We start from the raw sequence: 24,329 nt of genomic DNA, 5'->3' as shown, positions 1-24,329 counted from the left end.
AACATTCACAAATATATCCAAGTGTGGACAATGCTAACATTCACAATTCTATCCAAATGAGGACATGCTAACTTTCACAACTCCATCCAAGAGTGGACATGCCAACATTCACAATTCTGTCTAAGTGTGGACATGCAAACATTCACAATTCTGTCTAAGTATGGACATGCTAACATTCACAATTCTATCTAGGTGTGGATATGCCAGTATTCACAATTCTATCTAAGTGTGGACATGCTAGGATTCATAAAACTTGAACATCCATGCTAACAATCATATTTCTGTCTAGATTTGGCGCAGGCTAGTCTTTGTGGTTCACTCGTGGTATGGTTAGCATTATACTGCAGGCAGTGTTTGATGTCCCGCCATTAATAGGTTTGGGCTGGTGGTCACATCTCTCTAATAATGCATGGTGCAGGTCTGTAGCAGTCTAGGCCATTGATAGGTAAGTTAGAGTGGCAGGAACTTTCTGGAGTAGAGTGATTGCTCTACTCCCCACCCATGCCACACTCACGGTTTTTGTTGGTGTCTGTTGGTTGCTGGCTTCCTTGGCGTCCCCTGCGGACACCTGCAGACACTTTCTGGAGCCGCCTCTGTTGGAGCCGCCCTTGGCCTCGGGGCCCTTAGCCGCTGGGGCTGCCGGGCAGAGGGCTGCCCTGGGAGGACAAGTGATGAAGGGCTCACGGCCCAATCAGAGCGGGGATGGGCGGGTTGGGAGGCGGGAGGGGAGCGGGAATCAGGAAGAGGGTGCGGGGTGGGAGAGGGACGCTTGGAGGGCCTGGGGGCCCAGTTGGCGCCCGAAAAATAGGCGGCGTGCCCGGATGGGCTTCCTCACCTCGCGCCGGCTGCCTGCAGTGAATGCAGGGGCCGGTGCGAGGAGGGTCGCTAGACCCTTTCAACCTGGGCTCACGGCCCAATCAGAGCGGGGATGGGCGGGTTGGGAGGCGGGAGGGGAGCGGGAATCAGGAAGAGGGTGCGGGGTGGGAGAGGGACGCTCGGAGGGCCTGGGGGCCCAGTTGGCGCCCGAAAAATAGGCGGCGTGCCCGGATGGGCTTCCTCACCTCGCGCCGGCTGCCCAATCAGAGCGGGGATGGGCGGGTTGGGAGGCGGGAGGGGAGCGGGAATCAGGAAGAGGGTGCGGGGTGGGAGAGGGACGCTCGGAGGGCCTGGGGGCCCAGTTGGCGCCCGAAAAATAGGCAGCGTGCCCGGATGGGCTTCCTCACCTCGCGCCGGCTGCCTGCAGTGAATGCAGGGGCCGGTGCGAGGAGGGTCGCTAGACCCTTTCAACCTGGGCTCACGGCCCAATCAGAGCGGGGATGGGCGGGTTGGGAGGCGGGAGGGGAGCGGGAATCAGGAAGAGGGTGCGGGGTGGGAGAGGGACAGCAGCAGATTTCCAGTCAGCACGTGTCCTGGTTTCTGGTGGTGCGCTGTCCAGCAGAGACACTGGGGGTCATTACGACCCAGGCGCTAATTGCGCCATCATTACCACCATGGTGTAAACTATGTTTACACCATGGTGGATGGCGGATTTACCGCCCCATTCCAAGGTGAGTGGGGCGGTAAATCCCCATTTCCCATTTTCCCTTCCCCATTCCCATTTTTGCCCCATAGGGCATAATGGGAGCGGGGAAGGCGATAATTACGCCACCGTAAATTACGGTGGCGTAATTAGCACCATGGTCCCTTAGCACCATGGATTTTAACGCCTGAAAAAAGCAGGCGTTAAACTCACCATGGCGCAAAGGGACCTCGGAATCAGGCGTTAAGGGTCGGCGCTGTTTACGGCGCTGTTAACCCCTTAACGCCTGATTCGTAATGAGGCCCATTGTAACCAAATATAAGTGGTAAACATGCTCCTTCCAACCCTTACTTTCAATGATGATATCATCGATGTATGCTCCACAGAAAGAGGCATAGGGCTGAAGGATTTGATCCGTTAACCTTTGAAAGGTAGCTTGTGCACCATGCAAGACAAAAGGCAATACTTTGAATTGGAAAAGCCCAATGAGAGTAGAAAACGCTGTTTTTTGTTTATATGCTGGATTAACTGGGAGTTTCCAGTACATCTTTGTCAAATCAATCGTGGAGAGGTAAACCGCAGGCCCCAATTGATCAATACGATCATCAATTCTGGGGTAGCTATCAAATTGAGAGATCACTTTACCTTCCTGAAATCAATGCAGAACCTCCACGATAGATCTGGCTTGGCGACTAATATAATTGTGGATGACCAGCGGGTTTGAGAAGGCTCAATAAAATCAGCCCTTAACATATTTACGGTGGCGTAATTAGCATCATGGCAGGTTAGCGCCATGGATTTTTAACCCCTAATGCCTGGGTCGTAATGAGGCCCACTAAGTTTCTTTGCAACGTAACTTGATGACTTCACAGTGACTGCCTTATGGATGATGCAGCAAGACTTCTTCCAAACACAAATCAGTGCAACATGAGTGCAGGATTCTCAAAGAAGTTACCACCCTCAATTATCTTCTTTTATTCGCAGGGTGCTTTCTTTTATCACTTCAAATAGTAGCTTTTAAGTACTTACTAAAGTGAAAAAAACTTTCCCAATTTTGCACATGTTCATTTTCAAACATACAGCCAATGAATGACTAAACATGCAATTGTGTCTGAGAGTTATCAAACTATTCATCATAATAGGGTGCTTCTCACACTAAGCTATGCAATCTGGGCATTTTTAGCCTGAGATCAGTTGTTAGGACTAATGAGATTGCTTTATGAATACATAATCTAAATGTGGCAGCAACCAGGGGCATAACCGTTACTGGGGCAGTGACATGGGCATATCTGCATATTTATATGCACAAACGCCAGTGCTTAATTTGTGGGGGTGTTTGCCAGGGCTCAGCGACAGCACTTACTTTTGAGCCCAGGCACTTATTGTCTCAGACTCACTTTAATTAAAAGTGGTGATAGCCAGTGCATCCATCAACCACAATGAGCAGGTGCGAGCTGTAGTGTAACCCTGAATATGTCAAAACTGTTGGGAGCAGCTATGGGTGCTGGCAGCAGTGGTGGGGAACTACCCACCCACAGTATCACAGGAGTGCTAGAACATATCTGGGCCCTGACAATTATTTATTTACAAATTAAGCATTGCACAAACCTGGGCATAAGTGCCAGAGGCACAGCACCCTGTACACATGCTCCCAAAGGTTACATGTGTTAAAATCGCAGCAAAATTGGCCATGGACACAAAATATTGCGTCAAAAAGGCTGTGGTATTGCCGCTGCAATCCATGTAAAGGACGCGGGGGACACCCCTGCCACCCCTCTACCCATTATACCATTTTAGGGAAGCAGGGGACACCCCCGCAACCCTCTCTCCCCTTAAATGGTGTAATGGGGTACACCTTTAATGGGTCAAACCACGTTTTTGCCGCAATTCTTTTTACAGGTGACATTTTTGCAGCGATTTTATCACTGCATACCGCACCCAACGAGATGTTTCTGATGTATGGTTCAATGTGTGGAGAGTTGCCCATCTTACGTGTGTAAGGGTCTGCGGAAGAGCACGTTACACAGTGCACCCAACGGTCCCAGAGCCATTCTTCAATGACTCAGAGCAGTAGGAAGTTGGACACACAGCTGGAGATAGGAGGTGCAGAGCGACTGCCTCTGGTACTCCCCGTCCCCTCCAGCAAGTGGCCAAGCGTGTGGTACTTCACAGTCTTTAAATCAGCAGCAAAGTGTTGAGGAGCTGGCCCAAATACCACAGCACCAACACACCATCACCCTCTGGTACTGCCAGCAGGAGTCTGGCATGGCGGGAAAGCAATACATACACAAAAACAAATACAAACTGGGACTAAGCCCTGTGGCATTCTAAGTGCCTCAACACGAAAAATATCTCTGCTTAGTTGATAAACTCATTTGGCTGCGGCAGAGGGGGAGCGATCAGTGGGAAGATGTCTTTTGAGGCAAAGTCTCACAGCAGAAGTGGGGGAGGAGCGAAGGGATCGACATAAATCATCTTCTATGTCGCAAAAGCTGGTTGTCTTGCTTGAAAATACTATGCAAGTGTAGTTAGTCATAGCAACATGACATAACATCTAATAATAAAACAGGGACCCTGCATAACAAACCAACATAGCATAACATATCCTGGAAACTGAAACATAACATTGCATAGCATTGCATGACAAAAATAACTTACCGAGGCATTTCAAAGCAAGGCAGAGCATATCAGGCACTGCATACTTTTATAGAGCATAAACACATTGCAAACACATTGCATAGCATGCCAAACACGTAATCCAAAATAGGCGTCCCCAACAACATGAACCCAGGGGAGACCCAAAGCAGAACACGCCAACAAAGGGGAAAGAGGGTTCATGTGAATGAAGCCATAGAATGGATCAATGGGATAAACTGCAGACTGTAAAGGAGCTAAATGTGGGGATAGACCAGGTCAAGGAACATGAGAAGATATTCAATCAATCTTTAATAAACACATATTCAATTACCATACACATGATAAAAACAGCATAAAAACACATAATCAATGCTGAACGTATCCAGTTAAAGTGCATATTAATTTAGTAGCCATCCTAAGATGTAAGCATGAGTGCACTCTGCATAACATAGTTCAAAAGTACATAACATCCGAGGACAGCAAAAATCCCCAATTGGTGCCCAATCTGTATTCAAAAAAAGAAAATTAAGGCAGAAAAGGGGAAAGAAAAATGTATACAAAAATTGAAAAGGCTTAAAAAATTATAAAGGGCAACACGTCCACGCAGACCAGGATAATCAATATTTTCTGCGGGATAAAGGAGGTTGTACCCTAATCAAACCAACCAATGCATTATTAATAGCATCAATATATACTGCAACAAAACCAATACTTGTCTCCAATCTGACCAAAGTAGTCAACAACCAGCACCTGGTACAGCTCCCAACCGTATCGTGGGCTGTACTGGTATCTAACACACGTAGTTTCGACGACTGAATAACAGTGTCTAAGCTGTCTGTCTCTCACCCTAGCGAGAGAGAGAGAGCTTGACAATCGTCTTCCTCAAGACAGGACAGATTAGGTAATTCATTCTAAAATCTAAACATACAGTTTCTCTACGTTTAAATATTCAAGAGCCACTTATGGCCAAGCAATACAAAAGTGTCTTGAAGTTATTCCATGTGTCCAATCTTCTTCAAATGGTTCTTCCTTAATTCACCAGGATGATCAATGTGTTCCATCTTACTAATGTTCAGAAATTAGGGATACATCGGAGAAGAATATACAAAAAACCAAAAAAGAAAAAAATAAGAGAACACATATAAGGCAACACATAAATTAAAGGCATTCACAAAAACTACATAATTAAAAACATTCCTTGAACCGATCTAGCAACCCCACATGTAACACCCTACACGCAGTTTGAAATCATGGTACCCTTAGTAATAATCCAGGGTTAGCCCCATAATCTACTTGTAAATCGGAGACGGGGAGTCCCAAATAAATTTGTGGGAAAATGACAAAAGGACATATTATCCCTGTATCTGTGCCGTGAATATACAAACGAAATTTTGTAATCCAACCAGGCAACATAGGGAGAGGGAAGCCAGAGTCAATCTGAGAATCCACTGCCATCCCGGGGGCAACAAAACTAGAATGCAGAGTGAGAGGCATTTCCATACCTTCAAAGGGAGAAGAAGTTCCTCTTGAATATATCCAAAAGTAGCAATCAAAGTAGAGAGAAATTCTCTTGATAATGTGCCCTTTGGATCTTATCAGGGTGCAAAATATTCAGGCTGAATGGGGAAAAAATCCTGTTACCTGGTAATCTTGAGCAAACCAGATCCTGCATAGGAAAGAGAAGACAGGAAAAGATAAACAGGAAAGAGGGTAGGAAAGGGTTACAAAGGAGAACCATGAGATAATCACACGAACTCAAACATATCCTCCCTTAACAGAGTCAGACCCTCTCTCTCTCTCTCTCTCTCTCTCTCTCTCTCTCTCTCTCTCTCTCTCTCTCTCTCTCTCTCTCTCTCTCTCGGGAATTGATATTGGATGGACATCACGTAGTTGGTGTAGTGCAAAAAAACCTTAAATATCATTTCCCTAGGATTGTACAAATCTGCTCTAAGAGGTACTCTGCTGGGCAGATAAAGCATTACATAACCTCTGCATAGTATAAAAGAACCTTAAATATCATTTCCCCAGGACTATGCAAATCTGCTCTAAGGGGTACTCTAAAGGGCAGATAAAGCATTACATAACCTCTGCGTAGCTATCCTATCCTCAATCCACATTATAGGCAAGATTATGTGAGTACTTTGTAAAAAGTACAGCAGTACTCGTCTAGTGCCTTAACCAGTGCATTGCTCCGCGGTTATACCTCTAATGGCCGTTATATACCAGGGGAGAAGGAAGAGAAAAAGAAGAAAACAGCCCACAATGGAGGCTGTCACTGCCCCTTCCCCACACTGTATCCGCAAGGGAACACCCCTCAAAGTACAAATGAATCGGCAAGTGGAGCAGAAACAGAAAAAGAAAAACAAAAGGCCATCCACTCTTACCGCGTCAGCACATGCGGCGTGATCCCCAGCGGTCGTAGAGCTGCCACCGTAATGCGGCCAGGTTCCTCAAACTGCTACCGGGTCCGTACGTAGAGCAGCAGCTGTTCAGAAGCGCAGTTCAAACGAACTGCTCTCGAGTCCGAGCGTGCCTCGACGGACTCCACTAATTAAAACGGTCCGAGAAGGAGGAATCTAGACTGCCTGAAATATTGCCTCGTCGTGCCACATGACTAACACAAGTAGTCACGTGACAGCGATTCATTAGTCTGCTTCCTTAAAGGGGCAGTACGCATAGAAATAATAGCATGAAGCAGGGACCTCAAATATCGTGCCATTGTTGCAGAGAAGCCACCAAGTTATTGACAACAGTGCCGCAAAACAGAAAAGAGAGAAAGAGAAAGAAATAATAAGAATAAAGATCTCTAACTGATGCAGCATCGGGACTAACGCAAGTAGTCACGTAACAGCGATTCATTAGTCTGCTTCCTTAAAGGAGCAGTACGCATAGAGATAATAGCGTGAAGCAGGGACCTCAAATATCGTGCCATTGTTGCAGAGAAGCCACCAAGTTATCGACAACAGTGCCGCAAAACAGAAAAAAGAGAAAGAGAAAGACATAATAGGAATAAAGATCTGATGCAGCATCACTATCTGATTCACATAAAGTAATAATATAAACATCAGTGCATTACCCGATGTTGCCCGATGAGTAACTATCCTCTGGTATAGGTAAAGCAAGTACATAGGGGTGGTGGTGACCGGATGTAACACAGCCCTCAGGTCACACACTGAAGCCATTCTTCTTGATGGTTTAGTCCAGTGTGATAGCTGTCGGTCTGGTACATCCACCATTGCTCCCTCTGTGCCAATCTGCTTGCAGTGTTGAGACGATCAGTTCCCACAACTCGTTCCAATGCCCACCACTTAAAGTCATCGAAATTGTGGCCCAATTCCAAAAAATGGGCCACTAGTGGAGCATTGTGGGTATTCGTCCGAATTCCTGATTTGTGCTCCGAAATTCTAGTTTTAATAGGTCTTGCTGTCTTGCCTATGTAACATTTATTACAGGGGCAGACTATAACATAGATCACATTAGAAGAGTTGCACGTCGTATGTTGCTTAAGGGACCAGACTTTACCATTGATAAATATTGTAGAGCATGCTGTGGTAGATTTGCAAGCATTACAGAACCCACATGGAAAGTGTCCCATAATAGGTTGAAAACCCCACTGTGCAGGTAGTGTGGCTTGTCGAGAGATGGGTTTAGCTCGATCTGCCTGTGACAACCAATTTTTAAGAGGTCGTTCCAGTTCTGGATTATTAAATTGAAGAAGATTCCAGTGTTTATAAATCATTTTTTTGATCTCCTTGTGGTAAGAATTGAAGGTGGTTACGCATACAATGCGTTGACTAGTAATATCCGGTCTATTCTGTTTAGTAAGCAATATATCTCGATGCTGATATCTAGCTCTCTTCCGAGCCTGTCTAAGTAAATGAGGCGGATACCCTCTGGCTTTTAATCTGGTTGTGATGATATCAGCCTGAATAGAATAGTCACTAACTCTAGTGCAGTTCCGTCTTGCTCTCAAAAATTGAGTGCTTTGGGATGAAAGCTATCAAACCGTAAAATAGAATTGCGGTCTGTAACTTTTGCCAACTTAGCATGCCAAACACAGCATACCGCAACTGCACAGTTAGCATACCACAAATTGGATTTTCAGGTGGTTGCTTGGGGGCTTTAGGGAGCACCATGGGATGTCCAGATCTACATCTGGGTACCTTAAACAAACCTAGGAACACCCAGGAACCAGCAGCATTTTGCATTGGCTAACCCTTTGCTTTTTAAGGTCTGTTCTCCTTCAGTTTGGCTAGAAATAGTAGAAACAGGCTATAGTGGAGAAACAAGGTGCCAAGACATACATTAATCAATCTCACCCTTGACACTTATAGTGGAGTTCACCTAGGGAGGCATATGTGCTTCCTTTGTATTTGGAGGAGCCTTCCTACAGGAAAACGTTTAGGAGCCATTACCTAACCTGAGATGGGAGGAGAGCATGCGGGCCTGCTCCTCTGAAAGCATTTTTTTCCAACATACCAAATGGGTTGCTTTGTTGTGCCCAAATTAAAGCAACTTCTCTAATGCATAGATCAACACGACAAAAAGGTTAATTACTTTATATATCTGATCCCTTGTAATTAATGCATGATGATTCTTTCTAACGAGTCTTGGATTAACACTTGTGTGAGAAAAGACGGCTCTTTTTTAAATTGTATTGTATGTTATAATTTTTGAATATTTTAGGGCCTCATTCCGAGTTGGGTGGTGTTTCGGTGGTAAATCCACCGGAATACCGCCCAACTGAATTACTGTTACTGCCACTTGGTCTAGCCGCCAGATTACAAGGGGTGGTTGCAGTGTTCCTCCCCATTCATTTGGAGACCTTTGTACTTCATGGGGGATTTCAGCAGAATTACGGCCAGTGGAATTACCACTCTGGTAATTTTGCTGATTTTGCCGATTTTTCACTGGAAAATGGGAGGCTTTATCAGCAACATGATGCTGGAGGTGAATTCCCCAATCCAGAGCCAAACTCGTAGTATGGCAGAGCAGGAAAAGTGCCAGTAATTCCATTACCCACACTTTTTTCCGGCACTGCAATACTTGTAATGAACTGTGTCATTCAATTATTTAATTTTCTCTTGTGTAAGGTTTCTTTTAAACCGAATCACAAATAAAAACAAATGACTTCCTCACGGTCAGATGGCCAAGCTGGGTTTATTTAACCAGAGGATATTAATATATACTCACTGCACCTTGCAATTTTATGATTGGTTAGAATATTTACCTGACCCAAATTGCAAGGCTGAGACAGAAGCTGTCATAAAGATGCATCACATCTTCTCTAGATTGGTTTTTCATAGAGAGCTGAATCTGGCAGGCTGAGCCATTTCACAAGAGAAGGTATGACCAAAAAACCTCATATACATATGGATGTGCCAGCAGTGGGAGTGTTGAATGTTATAATCAATCCATTGTTTCTAGTCTCAGAATTTTTGGTCAAGATACTGGTGCCAGTCAGAGACTGTGATTCTAATGGCTCTCGGTTGTACTCCAGCAACAGCCACCAAAATGTCCCTATTCAATTTAAAGACCAGGGAAAATGTTACTATCCAAACAGCTTTCATATTGAACTCAAGAGAACTGAAATCAATAGAACTCTAGAGTGGGTATTAATCAATCTATCTGCCACTCATGAGTATATGGAAAATCTTCGTTAACATCTTCAACATTCTTTGGCATGCACACAAAAATCCCAGGAGGCTGGCTAGTAGCATAAAGGAATATCATAATTTTTAATTTAAGTAACCCTGATGTCTTCACATCTTTTTTAGTATGATTTGTACATTCTTCCTTTTGTCATGGTACCCTCCCCGATGTTATCAAGCAGTTTGCGATCCCTCCCCTGCCAAAGAAACCCAACCTGAGTCCAAGAGACCCTAACAATGTCTGCCCAATGATAACAAACTCGCTCTTCTTCCTGAAGATCACAGATAAAGTTGCAACCTATCAACTTCAGCAACATCTAGATAATTTTGACATCAATCTGGCTTTCGTGCCAAATAAGGCACAGAAAGTGCTCTGTTAGATCTTCAATCCCAGATGCTTGAGTTTTTGGAACAGGGCAAACCCGGCTTACTGTTACCTTTGGACCTGTCGGACGCTTTTGACCTGTTTGATGGGAAACGCCTTCTAGATGGCCTTAATCACTATATGGGATTGTTCTAGAGAAGCCACAAACTGGATTTTCTCTTTTCTGAGCAACAGGAAATCACTTGTTTGTTTGGGGGAATGCTTCTTCCGACATAGAGGATTTACTCTACAGAGTCCCGCACGGGGCCTGTTTGTCATTGGCACTGTTTAACATGTACATAAAGCCCTTATGTGATCTGTTCACTTCCTTTGGCATTTATTCTATGAACTATGCTGATGACGCTCCGCTCCTTATGGAACTCAGTGGGGATAACAAAACTGATGTAGCTAAGCTAAATGCTTTATATGGTTCAGTGAAAGATTGGATGTCTAGTAATTGGATGTGTCTTTACTTTACCAAGATGGAACTTATGATTTTCGGCTACACACACTAAGAGCCAGGTTGGGTCCTGAATAAACACACCTGAACTTGGATGTCATCTATATAGGCATCTGAGACAAAAGTTCAGACCATGGGGTTCTTTAGAGATGCTCCTCTGAGTTCAGATGCTCATGTTGATGGAGTGGCCGGAAGTTCACAATACCATCTAAAAGTGCTTAGACATGCCAAACCCCTTCTGTCCCCAAAAAACTACTGGAACTCTCTCTTACTGGGAGCAGGTAAGAACTGCATAACCAGACTTCAAATGCTTCAAAATCAGGCTGCGGGTATTATACACGACATCCTGAAGAGAGAACACATCTCCTTGGCCTGAAGGAATATTCACTGGTTGTCATTGCAGCAAGACTAAGATTCAAGGCTCTTTCTCTGACACATAGATATATCTATGGCAATGCACCAGCTTATCTTAAGGAGAGATTGACACCATATACCCCCACTAGGCCTTCACTCCAGCTCACAAATTCTGTTTTCAATGCCCAGAGTAAAAAAATCGAGAGGATTAGGACACTCTTTTGTCATCCTGGCAAGCCAGGCATGGAATACACTGACTTTGAAACTACACTCAGGAACATGCTATCTGGTGTTCCGAAGAACTTAATGACTTTGTTATTTGAGTAACTCCAGCGACCTCCTCAAAGATCTATGGATCCTGGTAGCAAGATTAGGTTGTAGCATTCTGATTGTTCACGTCTTTGTGTTTATGTTTCAGCACCCAGATGCCTGCAGGTTTTGGCACTATATAAACAAATAAATTAACAATCACCCAAAAACAATATGAAATATGGGATACAATGTACAACTTGTAGAGGGATCAAAGGTAGGAGCATCATTTCCTACAATCATGGGGCGAATCCTTCCTTAACACCACTGTAATAACCTCCGAAGTGTACACAATTGTAATTAAAGCAAAAGTTAAATAAGAAAAAAGGTGGGTGCACATATATGATTTAAAAGAAACCACCAAAAAGTTCCCTTGAGAAGAATTGAAGATCACCATAACATAGAGTGAAAAAGGAAATACAGCAAACAAAAGGACCTTGCAAACCTTGAACCCAGGACCTGCTATTCATAAAACACGTCCAGTATGTGTGATGTAGGATGATGGAAAATGGGTGGGACGGAACCACGTGCCAGTAATACCAGCACAATGGTATCACCGGTACATTGCAAAACCAAGCCGGAGAAACCACCACCTCAGAGTAGCCGGTAAATGGGCACAGGTGAAGCAAATAAGGCCAGAGGTGCACCCAATGCACACAGGAACAGTACTAAAGGGCCACACCTTCCCCAAGAACACTTTCCAACACAGCCATGCTGCCACTCATTGCTGCTACCATGAACCTGGAGATGCTCCATGCTATTGCCAAGCTGCTGGTGCTGGAGCAGCAGTAGTGGCGACAGGAGGCCAGGGATAGAAGGAGGACAAAGAGGAGAAGGATGGGAATACCAATGATGCAGGTGGTGAGGCGGAGGCATGCCGTGATCCCTCGCACAAGAGCCACACTTTGGATCCTCACAGACAACCAGATACTTAACCTGTACTGCCTAAATAGGGAGACCATTAATGACCTCCTGGCCCACATCCAGGAGGACATTGGGAGCATGACCGGCATCAGGACAGCCATACCACTAATGGTGAAGCTGGTGCCGATCCTGCACTTCCTGGACAGTGGCACGTTCCAGCACTCTGTGAGTCAGCTGCATACCATTTTGCAGTCTGCCTTCTCCAGAGAGCTGGTGCAGGTACTGCAGGCCCTCCTGTGCCACATGGTCCAGCACATCAGCCTCCCCAACACCTAGGCACAGTTAAACACTAAACACCCCCAATGCCTGCTTCTTTTCTTTTTTTAAAAGCCTTTATTTAAAGAGTGTGTTTGACATTACAACAAGAGTGGTACAGCTAGCCACTACAACAATAAACTATGTGTGTATACTTTAAAAATCAGTGAACTTTGTGCAGAAGTGAAAACACTATAGGTATTGTATCCGATGTGCGGGGATCAGAGGAAGAGCGTCCAGTGTTTGGATGGGACTAGCTAGTGAAGTATTTCTGCAGGTGAGTCCTTAATTGCTTTTGTACTTATTTGGACCGATACTAGGTAACTCCGGTACGGTGGCCATATGTCGTTTGGCTTACAGTTCATTGGCTGTAGTGTAGACCAGCGTTCCTCCATATGTGATGCCCATGTGACCACTTTCAGCCACTGGGGAACAGTTGGGGAGGTAAGACGTAGCCACAACAGTAAAATACAGCGGACGGCTAGTAACATGCATAAACTTTTTAGATTACAAAGTCCCATCTGTATATGTTCAAATTGGTGAAATAAACAATTGGCAGGGGTGGGATCTAGCTGAGTGTTTAATATAACTGACATAATGTCACAAACCCCAGCCCAGTATTCTTCCAACCTCGGGCAACTCCTGAACACATGAATATAATTTGCCTCGCTCGTGTGATACCTCCGGCACGAGGGAGGATGAGTGTGTGAGAAGCGGTGCAGCCGGCTAGGAGTGTAATGAAACCAGTGTAGTACTTTAAATTGTATTAAGCGGAATCTTGAATTGAAGGATACTTCTCGGGTTTATTTACATATAGACTCACAGCCTTCGTCAGTTATGTGTTCCCCTAAATCCTTTCACCAGGACTCCCTATGCTTATCCAGGGGCTTACAATCTCGGTCTTGCAGTACATCATACAATCTAGCCACTATCCCTCCGGTGGAGGTGCCCCTCATGATGGCATCTAATAGTTTTTCGTCTGGCCGTTGAGCCGGAAACCTGCTCCAAGTACGTTTAGCTGCCGGCGGAGCCCAGCATATTGTAGCCACTGCAAGGGTTGCCTGCTCGTGGCACTAGTCAGGTCCTGACGTTCCACGAAGGAATCCATGCTATACACATCGCCAATCACCTTGTAACCATCCTTAACCCACTGACATGCATCAGACCTGTCTATTTTAGGAAACAATGGGAAGAGATTCCAGAGAGGCAAGCCTCTATGGTACGGGCTGGGCTTGTTTACTATCTTCCATATTTTATACCAAGCAAGGGCCATAACAATTACTGGGTCAGTATCTGTTCCATCCTTGTTGTATGGCGGTAGCATTAGCGAACACACATCATGGGCGCCCGCAGCATGTCTTTCTATTTTAATGTGAGGGTGCTGTGTGTCCGTGTCAAACCAGTAGAGTGCGTAGTGTGCTTGCACCACCACACAGTACCGTTCGAGGTTTCGGGCTGCTAGGCCCCCTCGGTCATAACGTCTTGCCAGTGTATACCATTTGAGCCATACCGTGCCAGCGTGCCACATGAAGCCGTGATTGCCTTTACTAGTGTCTCAAAAAACACTGTTCCAGGCCACAGCGGTATGTTAAGGAAATAGTACAGCAGCTTAGGGAGTGCTATCATTTTAAGAACCGAAACACGATATGCAATGGTAATTGGGAATTTCGCCCAGGTGTGTAGTTTAGCATGCAACTGAGACAGGTATTCACCATAATTCCTAGTTTATAGGGAGGTCTTCTATCGTGTAACAATTATTCCTAAGTATTTTATTTCCAAGTAAAACCTATTAGATCCTGCTGGGGCCTGGTTGCATCTGTCAATGGGAATAATTCAGACTTTCTGCAGTTGACTCGTAGTCTAGACATACCTCCAAAACCAAGGACAGTACTCATAATTGGTGCCAGATGCTCAGTAGGCTCGCGTATAAATAGCAAGGCAGCATCAGCATATAGTGAACTAATTTCCAGCTCTCCCGTGAGTCTGATGCCCCTTTGCGCATGCTTACTATGGACGGCATCGGCCAGTGGCTCCATTGCCATGGCAAACAGTAGGGGCGACAGCAGGCAGCCCTGCTTAGTTCCACTGCCTATGTTTAACGGGATTGTTAAGGTGTCAATCACTTTACTCTGGCCGCGGGTTGTGCATATAGTAGTTTTACCCATGAAATTAATCTTGGCCCAAAGTATTATTTTGCTAATACCTCCCACATAAACTTGCAGGAGCTGAAGGCCTTTTGGATATCAAGGGCCGCAGCTATCGCCGTGCCCCTGGGTCTATTTGTGTTAGGATGTTGAAAAGGCGCCATAGGTTTAGTGCCGTGGAGCAGCCAGGGACAAATCCTGATTGATCGGGGTGGATAATGTGTTTCATGTAGGGGGCTAGGTGCAGAACTAAAACTTTAGCAAAGATTTTAATGCCCGAATTAATGAGAGAAAGAGGTCTGTAAGAGCCACATTGCTCAGGGGGTTTTCCGGGTTTGAGTAAGATTTTAATCACTGCCTCTCGAAACGTAAGGGGAAGCACTCCTATTGTGCAGGCCTCTGACCACACTGCTAACTCCGAATTAGGACGGACCTTGAAGTGTTTATAGACCTCCATGGTTAGGCCGTCCGGGTCGGGGGCCTTGCCAGCCGGGAATGCCTTGATGGCATGGGATATCTCTTCGGAGGTAATGGTGTTATCTAGGGCTGTCTTGGTATCTTCAGAGAGCGACGTCAATGGAAGGTCGTCTAGGTATTCATTAATTTCAATAGGGATAACCGTATCAGAGTTGGCATACACCTGTGAATAGAAGGTATGAAATTCCTGGCTCACCTCTGCTGTGGCGTGGACCAGGGCACCCAATGTATTCTGAATGGATGGGACATGTTGGTCACCACGGGCCTGCCGGACGATCCTGGTGAGCAGCCTGCCAAGCCGTTCACCTTTGCCATATTTCGTAGCCAAGTTAGGGCTGTCCAGGAACTTCAGTTCCCTGTACGCATGCCCCAGATTTTTCTCATGTGCCTGTTCCAACCTCCGCAGGATGGTCTCACTCATATTTATATCTCTATGTATGCATTTAAGTATCCCAGTTTCAGTAGCCAGTACTACCCCTCATAGATATGGTTTAAAGGCATCCCAGAGGGTCGCTTGTGTGTCCACTGTGCCCCTGTTTAGATTAAAGTATTAATCTATACACTTAGTCATTTCTGCTTTGAAAATGGGATCTAACAATGCTAGTGGCTTGAGTTCCCACCCTCTTCTCACATTTGGTGCTTCACCTAGTGCCAACTTCATTGTTACTGGGAATGATCTGAAAATGTTCTGTATAGTATATCGGCACCGTTCAAGTAGTTAACAAGTGTGTCTGATATGAACCATATATTTATTCGGGAGATTGAATAATGAACAGTTGAATGGTATGAATATTGTCGCAACCCCAGATTCAGCGTTCTCTAAGCATCTACTAGGTCCTCCTCACTGAGGCCTACTTGCAGCACCTGGGTAGCTTTGGTTGGTTGCCGGAGATTGGAGCTTGATCTATCTAGGGTTTGGTCCATTATGGTATTAAAATCGCCCCCCCAGAGGATAAGAATCAAGGGATTTTGTGCCAGCAAGTCAAACATCTCAGCATAGAAATCAGGGTTGTCAATGTTAGGACTGTATGTGTTTAACAATAAAATCTCTTGGCCCCGTAACTTCCCATATGCCAATACATACCGTCCCACCAGGTCCAGGTGTGCTCTTAAGTGTGTATAGTGTGTGGATTTGTGAATAAGGGTCATTAGCCCTCTGCTTTGGGTAGAATACGAGGTATAATAACGTTGCAGCCCCCAGTTTTTGGTGAAGGCCTCACAGCACTGTGCTAGTGCATGTGTCTCCTGAAGGAACAAGATCTGTATTTTGTGCCGTTCTAAGTATAACTGTAGGCGCCGCCTCTTTTTATTAAACTTTATTTTTGAACTTTTCAAACAAAACAAGTTGCATTACGTTCAAATACGCCATGTGGTTCCTGATGCTTCCCCTGCCTCCCCCTCCCCTTGTCCAGAGCTTAAGGGCCTCATTAGGACCCTGGCGGAGAGGGTTTTACGCCAGCGTAGTGCATGGCGTACCTCTCCGCCATACTACGAGTTCCCGTAGCGCCATGGAGGTTTTCTCCGCCTGGTTTTACCAGCCGGAGAAAACCATGGCGCTACGGGACCTCGTTGTTAATTACGCCACCGTATTTTACGGTGGCGTAATTAACTCCTTCCCCACTCCCATTATACCCTATGGGGCAAGAATGGGAATGGGGAAGGGCAGAATGGGGATTGGGGATTTACCGCTCCGCCGAGGTCGGAATGGGGCGGTAAATCCGCCAACCCCCATGGCGCTATCGGCGGCTTTCCGCCATGCTTCGCGGTGCATTTAGCACCGCGAAATCCGCCTGGGTCCTAATGAGGCCCTAAGAGTTTCTAGTGTGCATGCATAGGTATTGCAGTTCAAATCCGGTAGTTGGAGATCAGTGAGATTGTGCAACAAGAGTTTATAATCCTAGGAAGGTGCGGCAAGATCCAGTCCGACAAATCCAGTAGGTGACTAATATACGGCCCCCAAATATATGATGGTCTAGCATGGAGGGGCAGGGTTTTAGTGAAACTCAAATCCATTTCATGGCAGTACGCTATGTCCTGTAACCATCTTTGTAACGTGGGTGGTTGTCCTCTCCCCCAGGTAATGGTTACATGTCTTTGTGCCAGGGCTAGCAGCAGACCGGCCAGCCACCTTGCCGAGGGTTGTAGGTGTCTGGTACACCCCACCATCACTACCATTGGACCATGATCGAGTTGCTCACCTATTATCGCTGAGGTTTTGCTCAGGGCTTTGTCCCAGAATCGGTTAATTGTTGGGCATTCCTAGGCTAGATGTAAGAAGTCTGCTGGGGACTTGCCACACATCTCACATGCAGCTGTTATGGACAGGCAGTGTCTATGGAGCCTTGCTGGTGTATGATATACCTGGTGGATGAAGTTGAAGTGGATGAGTTTGAGCCTTGTGTTTAGGGACCCCTTTTGTGTCTGACGTAGAATGAATACCCAGTCGTCTTCGTCTATCGCGTCTGCAAGTGTCTTTTCCCATCTCTGCTTTGGGGCAGTTAGTTGGGTGGTGGAGATGGACATTAGATCTTTGTAAATGCTTGATACAAGTATACCTTCTCCCTGTGCTTGGATCACCCTATGTAGGAGCTACCAGGTGGGAGGCTGAGCAGGGAATGAGGGGAAGAGGGATTTGAGGGTGTGTCGGAGTCAGAAGTAGAAAAGAATGTCTAAGGGAGAGTCAGCTCCACGAACCCGAGCTTGCAGGGCCGTCAGAAAGCTGCCTTCTGTGAACCAGTCATCCATTGTGACTATCTTTAGCTTGTCTGACCACTGGAGGTATATTTTCTCGGCTGGAAGAGGGATCCCCGGTATGAACCTTGCTGGAAGAAGGGGAGACAATCTGATGGCGATATTACTCCTACGTGCAATCTTCCTCCATATATCATATGCGGTGTGCACCACATTCAGGGTTTTGGGTGGGACTTGGATAACTCCAATAATGGCCGCTCATAAGAGATTGGGGGTCACGAGAGGCCTTTCAATCTGGACGTGTGAGCGGATGGCCTGGGTAGTGTATCAGTGGCTCAGGAACTGTGCCTGTGCAGACCAAAATTATTGTTCAAAGTCGGGTAGCAATAGACCGCCCTTCGCAATAGGCTGGACTTGGGTTACGTGAGCTACTCTTGCATATTAGCTCAAGGATTAGGCCGCGCAGGCATCAGAATAAGTCCTGCGTTAATAATATTGGTATATATTTGAAACACATTGTGTATAGGCGCTATATAAATAAACTATCATATCATATCATATTCACAAACAGGTTGAGCTGCCATTTTAACGATTGAGACCTGCCCCCATAATGTAAGTGGGAGGTGTCTCCACCAAGAGATCTTATCGCAAAGTGTGTTCATCACCTGCCCGAAGTTGTCCCGGAAGAGGTCATCATAGTTCATGGACATTTTAACCCCTAAGTACCTGACGCCTGCGGACTCCCAGTTGAGGTCAAAGTCATTGCTGAATCGAATAGTTCCCTGGGTTAGTGGGAACACGACTGATTTATTGTGGTTAATTTTTTGTCCTGAGAAAGTTCCAAACCTAAGCACTTCTCTCATTATTGGGTTTAGGTTGGTCGCTGGGTCGCCCACGAAGAGTGCCACATCATCAGCGTACAGGGACAGGATCAGTTTGTGTGGCCCTATGGTGAGACCCTATCTATGAGCTTGGCTCTGATGCTTATGGCCAGGGGCTCCATCGCAAGCGCAAACAGTAGTGCTGACAGGGGGCAGCCCTGCCTGGTTCCTCTTTTTAGCTCTATGGGTTCCGATTTTGTTCTGCCCAGTGTGATGTTGGTCGTGGGGTATTTATAGAGTAGTGAGATTAGTTTTAGGTAATAGTTTCCCAGGCCTAGTTTTTGAAGCACAGCAAAGAGGTATGGCACTCGACGGAGTCAAAGGCCTTTTCTGCGTTCTAGCAGGACGGCCACCACCTGTGCCGCGGGGTCCAAAGCCTCAATAATACCAAAGAGTCGACGGATACCAAACCTTGTGTTTGACATTAGGGGAGGAGATGATTGGTTAGGAGTTTAGTGAGAATCTTATTGTCTACATTTATTCGCGATATTGGCCTGTATGATGCGCACTCCTCGGGGGCGTCCCCGATTTGTGGAGTAGGATAAGGTTGGCTTCCTGTAGTGTGGGAGGTAGGCATCCATTCGTGAGAGCCTCTTCCTACAGTTTATCAGGGCCTTGTGATTTAGACCCTGGGAGTTCTTTAATACTGCCATTATCTCTTCAGCCGTAATTGGTTTGTAATTGTAATTGGTTTGTTTAGGGACTCTCGTAGACCCCCCACCACCCAGTATAGTTCTATATCGTCTAAGTACTTTCGGAAGGCCTCTGGGTTGTTTGGTGTTTTGGAGCTGTACAGGTCAAGGTAGAAGTCGTAGAATGCCGCCTCTATTTCCTCCTCTGTGTGAACCAGTTTTCTGTGGATCATGGATGCATTCCACCTGGGGAGGTCACTTATCTGCCCTCAACTGTCTTTCTCAGTTGAGCTCTGGGTTTTTGGCCTTTGCCGTACTGTCATATTTGGTGACCTCTTGCTAGGAACCGGCTCTCACGGTCGGCGTTTCTCCTGAACCTATCCAGCTCCTCTCTGATAAGGGCTAGTGTGTGGGGAACATTTAGAGTGGTGTGGTTTTGTTCGAGTTCTTTTAGCCAGGTTTCGTTTGCCTCTAATTCCCTTCTAATAGTCTTCAATATCCCATTTTCCTTAGTCATAAATATCCCCCTAATGTAGCATTTTAGCGTTTCCCGCAGGGTTCCGCTCGATGTGACAGACCCTTAATTGATGGCAAGAAAGGATTTAATTTCGTCCAGGAGCTCTTGGGCAAATACAGCTTTTTTTCTGATTGTTCATCGGCATATATTCTAGGGTGACTGGGGAGTGGTCAGACAACGTCCTAGGGAGGATCAAGCATTCCCCCCACTGAAGACTCCCTCTCCGGGACACTAACAGATAGTCTAAGTGAGAGCTGGTCCCGTGGACCCAGGAGTGGAACGTGTATTCACAAGCTTCTTTGTGGTTGAGTCGCCATACATCAACTAGGTCATATGTTTCACAGATCTCTCAGGCTTGGAGGCTTGTTTTGGTGGCTTTGTCAGTGGGTGTGTGCGATTTATGGCTTGTGGGGTCTAGTGTAGTGTTCAGATTACCGCCCCATATGATCGTGGCTGGGTCTACATCCGCTAGGTGTGTCATCACCCAGTCAAATGTGTTGGTGCCATCTATGTTAGGCCATATGAGTTTATTAAAATGACTTTGGTGCTTTCTATTACCCCATGGACTAGCATTGCCCTGCCCTCATCATCACGTGCCTCTGACACCAACCTGAATTTCACATTCCTGCTAATTAGTATTGCCACCCCTCTAGTATAGGATGAGAAGGAGGAGTAGTATCTGTGACACACTCCCATGTTGCAGTCCATCTACTCTCGGAAGCTAGGAGAAGGTGAGTCTCCTGTATGAAGGCAACATCTACGCTGTGTCTTTTCAGATAATGAGTTATCTTCCATACCTTCGCTACGTTATTCCCTCCCCGTATGTTCCATGTTGCTAGCTTAAATGGCCGAGGGTGGTTTCATATGTATTCAGGGTCTGCTGGGCCTTCGCTAGTGTGATGTGTTCGGTGTGTGCATGCTTCCTTAGCCTGTTTTGGTCAACTGTGGGAGTTGGTTGGTGGCGTTCGAGACTACAGTTGGCGTTTCCCTTAGAACTGTATGAACTTTCCCTCCCTGTCCCTCCCTTGTGGGTAACCCCCAACTTGCCCTTCAAATTAACCCACCCATCGGCCCGGAAACTTTGGAACAGTGCTGCGCTTGGGGCGCTAGTGCCCAGCCAAGCACACCAGCTCCAGTAGAGTTGGTGTGCTTAATTGCACCTGCGAAGGCTGAGTAAGTAGTTTAATCAGGTCAATAATTGTCGGGGATGAGCCGGTGATTGTCTTCACTTTGGCAATGACGTTTGTTGTTGCTATCGTGTGTGGGGATGCGGCGGAACTGCCTTGGGTCACCACATACCTTGTGGTGTCAGGTCGGATCTCTCGTGGGTCTGTCAGCCCCGTCCTGACTCGGGTTGTTTTGTGCTGGTTGACAGCCCATGTCATCTAGATAGCTGCTGGCTGCTTCTGGAGAGTTGAAAAATTGTGTTTTATCAGCGTGTTGGAGGCGCAGTCTGGCAGGAAAGAGCATGGAATATTGGATCTGGTTGTCTCTGAGACGTCTCTTCACTCCATTGAAAGACCTGTGGGATGACTGGACTGCCTGCGAGAAGTCTGGGTACACCTGGATCTTGTCGCCGTCATAATGTAGTTCCGCTTTTTCTCTGGCAAGTCGGAGGATTGTATCACGGTCTCTGTAATTGAGTAGCCGTGCGATGATGGGGCGTGGTGGCGTCCCCGGGATTGGGCGGGTTGCACAAAGAATTGTGAGAATGCGGACTCCCCGAACAGACTCCTGCACACTGCCTCGACAAAATCTTCCATCTTCTGCTGGGTTTGTTTCTCTCTCACCCCCACCAGCCGAATGTTATTGCAATGATTTCTCCCTTTCAGATCGTCGTTTTTGGCTATCATGGCTCTCATCTAGGTTTCAAGCTAGTTCACTCTGCTTGTGAGTGCTGTGCTGCAGTCCTCCAGCTCCGACACCCTCTGTTCAGCAGTATCGAGTCAATCTCTGTGTTTGTCGAGTCAGTGTTGTAGTTGATCGACCTTTGAGGATAAGTCAAGTTTTGAGTCCAGATTGCCAAATTCAGCCTTAAGATCTAGTAGTATATCTCGAATGTCGGTGTCTGGATTCTGAGCAGCGTCATCGTTTTATTCCATCATTGTCTCGAGGAGCTCAGGTGCTATCAGTTGTCCAGGGGCCCTGTTGTTTGGTCTGGACTTGAAGTTGAGCATCCTCTGTGATTGACCTGATTTCCCCATGTGTAGCGCTCACTGTGGGTGGGCCTGAGAGGTCTTGTGCCGTGGGGAGCCGCGTTCAGCTGAAGCAGGGGATGGTCGTGGCTCGAGTCGAAGCCAGGCACCGGGGGACCCAGGTGACGCAACCGGCACCTGGGTTTGGTTGGTCAAGTGGTCCCACTGGGTTAAGGAATTCAGAGCCCTGGGGCTGCTTCTTGGCCGTGGTGTGTCTGGCTTGCTTGGCTATAGGTCTGGGAGGTTGTCTCAGCCGAATTATTTAGCTTGGTTCCGCAGTGAGTGGTTATGGTTTGCCGCCTCCCATCTGTGTGCAGTCAGGGTGAGACAACGCTCCTGCATCCTGCTCGCTGTCTGCGGGCGTGGCGGGGGGAAGTAGTTGTTTCCTTGTCAATTGTAATCACCAGAGATGATATATTTTCATGGCATGGTCCAGTGTTGGCATATAAGGTTCCATCTCCCCGAGGATCCCGTGACGGCCAGGCACTCACATTGGTGTGATCTTGCAGCAGGTGGCGAGAGGTGCTTGTGCTTCTTGCCTGGCTGGTGGTATGGGTAACTGAATATGTGGGCTTCACCTGGTTTACTTGTTATGGTGAATCAGTCCCATAGGCACTAGAAGCTCCTGGTTTATGTGGGCCACGTAGTTGCGTGTTGATGCTTGTGGCCTCTGTGCTTTGAATGTTGAGAGTATATGCTTGCTTTCTCTTTTGTCCCCAGGGCCAGAGAAGATATGGGCTGGGGTGTTCCACACTCCATGTTGGGAACGCTGTAGCACGATAAATAGAGACCAATGGGGGCAGAGGCTGCTGGCTACTCCAGCAGATGGAGCACTTGTTGATCTCTGCTTTGTGTTGACTGTGCAACTCTGTCCACCCGGCTTGTTCGGTGAAGGGCCTTGTGGGAGAAGCTGGTTGCGGGCCCAGGACCTGGCGTTGCGATGCAGGGTGGATGGGATGCAAGCCATGCTCAGAGTTTATAGGTTGCTCTTAGTATGGTTGAGGATCTCGCTGTCTGCACCCTGCATGGTTCTGAGGGAGGACCGCTCTCCCTGCTGTGGCTTGGTGTTGGGAGATGGGCGGCAGCCACTCCTAGTTTGTGTGAAGGAGCCTGGAGTGCAAGTGTGGAGCATGGTGGTTGCTCTCTTTAAGTTCTGGAAGGCCTTGGTGACTCACCTCAGGTGGCCCAGGAACCGGTCTGTATTCACCTCTATCACAGCCATGAGCAGCGGAACGCTGGGGGCAGGGGGAGAGCATGGGCAGGGAGTCTGCAGAGCCTTACCTCTTTCCCAACGGCAGTCGGGGTCCAACGGTGTTCTTCAGGCCGTGGTTAGTCCCGATGTTGTTTCCTCTGCTCTTGCTGCCGCGGCTGTCACTGCCTCGAGGCAGCTACACCCCGCGACCCGGGTGCTCCGATGGTCCTTCACAAGGGTGATGGTTATGCCGTGCGCACAGGGGCGCTCACTAATTTTGTAGCCCGTCGACACCCGCCAGCTGTCAGCTGCAGTCTGTCTGAGGGTGCGCCGCAGTGATGCGGCTCTGCTCCGCTGCTTCCTAGGTGGTTCCCGCTCACTGCCTCTGCCAGGGTCGCATCACACCAGGGGGGGTCACATCGACTTCTGACAGTCTTTTGTGTGGTTCTCGGGTTAGCTCAGCCTCAGCAGGTGCAGGTTTGGTCAGGATATCGGGAGCTTGGTGGGGAGCTCACGGTGGAGCGGCCATCTTGTTTGAGCTCTCTAGTGCCCTCCTTAGGTGCTGCCTCTTAATCGGTTTCCCCAACCACCACAAATTCCAGCTAGTGAAGTGTATCAGTACCCATTGGGGAAATACCTGTTATGTTTACATGATGCCATTGTGTTACTTAACAGGTATCCATATAGTTATTGCTGCTGTTATGAATAATTATGAACATGTCAAACACATTTTGCATAACTTCACCCCCAACTCCCTCCCCCCACCACATCTCACTACAAATCAGAGGGATATGTCCCCCAATGTGAACACCCCAACTACGTTTGCAACATGGCCTGGGGGGGGCTGTTTGCCGACTACATCCGGCTCGGCACAGCTGGCTTCAATGTTTTAAAATTTCAATTGTAGCTCTTCTGGTTGTATAGCAAGCAGTCTGGGTAGTAAACAACCTTCATCATGTATAGAGCGGGCAAAGTGCAGACACCTGGGTCCCAGCTACCTGTTCCAGTGTTTCTATTAGGGTTTGCTGGCGAAATCTTGAAGAACTTTTGGTGACCCGTATTGATCATCCTGGAAAAGTGTTCATCCACGAAGCGCTTGACTTGCTCAGGTAGAGTGAAAAAGTACA

The sequence above is a fragment of the Ambystoma mexicanum genome, chromosome 4p (genome assembly GCF_040938575.1).
Source record: "Ambystoma mexicanum isolate Mex_15411 chromosome 4p, UKY_AmexF1_1, whole genome shotgun sequence".
NCBI lineage: Eukaryota > Metazoa > Chordata > Amphibia > Caudata > Ambystomatidae > Ambystoma > Ambystoma mexicanum.
This window is presented reverse-complemented; position numbering follows the sequence as displayed.